Here is a 4,598-nt window from a genome sequence, read left to right as displayed (position 1 = left end):
GCCTTTTCCCAGGGGGCCTGGGGCTGGTGCTAAACTCGTGACCAGTCCGCATGAACAAGGCTGCACCTAGGCAGATTGAGGGCAGGGCCATGTGTTCCTTTTACCTCCTTTTAAATGAGTCCTCTTTGAAACTAGCACTGATTTAGGGTGGCCTAGCCCCTTGCTACTCAAAAGTGTGGCCCACAGACCAGGAACAGCAACAGCACCATTGTTAGCTTGTTAGAAAGGCAGATGCTCAGGCTCTACCTCAGACCTACTGACACAGAATCTGGATTTTACCAGGATCCCCAGTTGATCAGCACGCACAGTAAAATTAGAGAAGAACTGCCCTCGGTTACATTAGGTCATGTGTTCTCAGTTGTAACTTAAATTGGAGAAATTCCTTCACAACCCACCTGGTACCACTAGCCCCTTGCTGTTGAGTGTTAGTGAGACCCTGGGTTTGTTTTTGTTTTTTTTTTTATCTGCTTTATTCCAGCCACCAGTTGGCAAGAGAACATATGTGGTGGAAAGGACTGGAAGATTACCTACCCGTGAGGATCACTGATTTAAGTTGGAATTAGAAGCCAAGATGGAGGTCACAGTCTGGTGTGCAGTCAGCATCCAGTTAGGATGCTGTGTGTTCCTTCCCAGACCTGAGCCTAGAGCCTGAGCAATGGCAGGAAAGTGGTCCTGCTTTCCCCCGGCCTTTGTGCTTTGAATACAGAACTCTTCCCTTTAGGACACTTGCTCTTGTTGGCTTGCTTTAGAAAGCCATCCTCTTTATCACTGGGGGCTTTGTGCCTCCTGGTCTTGTTGATACACTGTTGCCCCGGTAGAGAGGCCTCTCTGTGTTGAATATGAAACAGCCACTTAAGCTAGCTTTATGTCTGCAAGGGTTTCTCTTAGAAGCCACAGGCAGGCACACACCTGGGCCAAGGTACAGCTAGAATCAGGACTCCAAACACCTTCCCCCCTACTGTACTCTGCATGATTGCTCCCTTTCTGCACAACGGCCACCTCTGACTCTCCCACGCCACCACCTGCCACTCCTGGGCGGTTCCACAGATCAGAAGTACTCCGGTTTGGATTCTGGCAGATGGGGAAGGGAATTGGGGAACAGTGTAGAGATCCTGGCAATGAGCTCTACAGGGGATAGGGAAAGCCGTGAGGAAGGGCTAGCTCACTAGAAACTACATGGTACCGGCAGAAAAAGCAAACTCACTTTTTTTTCCTGATCACCTATTGGTTGCCAGGCACTGTGCTAATCATTTCACATGTTGTCGCCTTACGCCTTCACACATTAAAAAAAAAAAAAAAGTCCTATGAGGGTACTAGTAACTCCGTTTTACAGATGAGAAAACTGAAGCCCCAAAGCAGTAATATTATCTGCCCAAGGTTGCAAGACCCAGAAGTGAAGAGGCTGGATTTCAGCCTATGGCTCTTTCTACACTATCACAGTGTCCCTGACCTAAGTCAGGGCCACAGTCAGTATCACAGATTGATTAAAGCGCCAACTTTGAGCTTGGCCAACCTGGTATCATCACAGGTGACTATAGAAATGTCCCTGGTTCCAGAAAAACAAGATTTCCAAACATGGCCCATTAGACCTGGTCACTTAGATTCTGCTCAGCCTAAGTTATTTTTTCTTTAAGATTTTATTTATTTATTCATAGACACACAGAGAGAGGCATAGACACAGAGACAGAGGGAGAAGCCGGCTCCATGCAGGGAGCCCAATGTGGGACTCGATCCCCGGTCTCTAGGATCATACCCCAGGCTGCAGGCAGCGTCAAACCGCTGCGCCACCGGGGCTGCCCTCAGCCTAAGTTAAATATGGCCAGTGTCAGTGGCTGACAGGCATTGCCCCTTGGTGGGAAAGGCAGGGCCAGGTGAACAGCCAGGCAACCTGGTCTCCTGAGACAGGTCAGTGGGTGGTGAGTCAGGGGGGCTATAAAAGGCCTGTGGCCCCAGCCAGCACTGCCCCAAATACTCAGCTGATGAAACCCCCTGTAAACCCCTCTCTGTGCCCCTGCCTGACTCAGGGAGGAGCACATCAGCCCTCCTCAGGGAGGGGGCCCCACTTGGCAGGCCCCAGGACCAGCATTGTGCACGGTCTGTTCCAGCTTTCATGGCTGGGCCCAGGCTCATGGGCTATATTGAGGGCTGAGTCACCAGCCTGTGCCTGGGTCAGGCTGACTGTGACTGGCTGGCTGGGGCCTGAGTCAGGCCCCGATTTATCCTGGAGAGCAACAGGTTCGGGTTTCTGTGGGAGGGGGTGAGAAGGATGCCGGGAACCATCCTTGGCACTGGGCGCCCTTGTCTGCCAACCATTCACTTACTCCTCTGGAGCCGCACACAAACCTCTCTTGAAAAGAGGGAAGGAGAAGGAGGAGAGAGGGGAGAGAGAGGGGTGAGGGAAGGAGGAGGAGAGAGCCGGGAAGCTGTACTTGGGAGTTCTTTCTTCACACACCGGCTTCCCCTCGAAATCCTCCCCTCCTCAACAGACTCCCTCAACCTACTGGGGGGCCTCAGGTAATGCCCACAAAACAGGACTGTGAGCCATCAGAGGTTTTTTTTTTTTTTTCCATCAGAGTTTGTAAAGAGGCTGTCAGCTCCACGCAAACCCACCCTACCCCTTTCTCTCCTCTGCAGGAGAGATGTCTCAGATCCCTACCTCAGTTTCTTCATCAGGGCTTCAAAGACAACCTCACTGATCCCTGAGCTGGCACATCAGACTGGGTATCAAATGTCTACCTTTTTACACACACACACACACACACACACACACATACACACACACACACACATCCCTGTGAGACCCAGCTATGTGTCATGTGTCTGCAGCTGGGCACCTCTCCACAGGAGAGCTCAGCCTCTCAAGTCGATGGTCAGTACTGATGCCGGATGGTTGATTTTGGACCTGGAACAAAGGTGGCATGGGGGAACGAGAGTTCTGGAGACGGGGGGGTGCCACTAGCAGAGTGGAATTCCTGAGCACCTCGTCACAGGCAGCAGACAGAACATGAGCCGCAGGACCCAAGCTATTTATACCTCGCCTGTCACTATCAGGGCCCCCAGAGCTCCCCCCTCCCAAGTCACACACAGCAGGTCTCTTTTCTGTTTCTGGTCCCTTCTCTACTCCTCCCCCTCCCTACATTATGAGAAGGGAAAGAAATCATTCCCAGACCCCCTTTTACCAGAAGCACTGCCCCCCCCACAAAACTCCTGAACTTCTTCCTGAGCCCCGTAACAGGGACTGCCTTCATTCTGCTCTTGAAGAGACACCCTTCAAAGGTGCCTACTGTCCTCTTCGTTTTCACCATGCCTGGGGGTAGAAGAGGAATAAGATAGAATGATTCAGAGAAGGTCCCAGAACCTTCCCGAATTCTAATCACCACACACAGCTTAGGTTGGGGATTGTCTGGCCCAGACCTACTGGGTCAATAAGGTTGGGGCAGCTGAGAAAGTTTGGCCTAGAAAGGGTACTGCGAGATGTGGAACATATGTATGCTACAGAATTGCAGACTCTATATCCTCTATATAAGTATGCTCTCTGGCTCTTTCACCTCACCAAAGCAGCTCCTCCGAGTGCCTCAGTTTCCTTGCTGTCACCATACCCTAGGCCTCCAGCTGCCCTTGGCTTACCCTGAGCCCAGTCCCGCCTAGGCTTTCTGGCTGGCTCCCTCAGGCTCTCCCTGCCCACCAGCCCCGTCACGTTTCCCCTTGGCTGTTCTGGGCTGGGCTCTCCCTGTTTCTGTCTGGCTAACCCGCCCTTTTGCTGGAAGGATCGGCCTTGTGGCTCAAATGGGCACACTGCCCAAGGGGCTCCCTGGTACAACGGGACAGAGTCTCTCCCTGCCCTCTTGTCACCTTGGCTTGAGTCAGACATAGGGGGGACACAGTCTGACTCACCAGGTACTCTTTTCCTGAGCTCAGCTTCATTTTGAGGAGATGAGGCCAAGTGGGCTGGTGACAGGGACACTGAGTCAGGGGCAGCCTCAGTCTTTGCCCTGGGACCCTGGATTTGGGCTTCCAATGAGGCTTTTCTACCTGTAAAGTGGAGAGCCCCCACGCCTGCTCCCTAACTGGCCTGGGCAGTGTCCCTGCTTCCTCTCAGCCCATCACAAGCACACACACTTCCTTTCCCCTGCAGGTGGACAATACCCCAGGGCCAAGAGCCAGAACTCGCAGGCCCTGTCGATGGCCCTAACACCGGTTCATCCAGAAAATTCTGTCAACACTAGTTCGGTGTGTTTGGCCCCTAAGCACTAGCCTCAGTTTCCCCACTTATCTCTCTAGCCCCACAGCGTCTGAAAGGGGTGTTTCAGCGACTGGCAAAGCGACTGGCAACGCTTAGCCTGGGGGTGTCGGGTGCCCTCACCCCTCGCCTTCCTGCGCTGCGAGCCACCGCCCCCAGCGGCGGAGCTGCGCGGGGCGGCGGGGCTGCGCGGGGCGGCGGGGCGGGGCGGCGGGGCTGCGCGGGGCGGCGGGCCCGCCTGGGCCGCGGACCCCCGCCCGGGCCAGCCCCTCCCGCCGCGCGGCCGTGGGGGAGGGGAGGAGGAGGCGGGGCCCGCCCGCCGGCGCGGCCCCCACCCGCGGGCCGGGCGGCATTCCTG

The sequence above is a fragment of the Nyctereutes procyonoides genome, unplaced genomic scaffold (genome assembly GCF_905146905.1).
Source record: "Nyctereutes procyonoides isolate TBG_1078 unplaced genomic scaffold, NYPRO_anot_genome, whole genome shotgun sequence".
NCBI classification, from domain to species: Eukaryota; Metazoa; Chordata; class Mammalia; order Carnivora; family Canidae; genus Nyctereutes; species Nyctereutes procyonoides.
Note: the sequence above shows the minus strand (reverse complement) of the source record.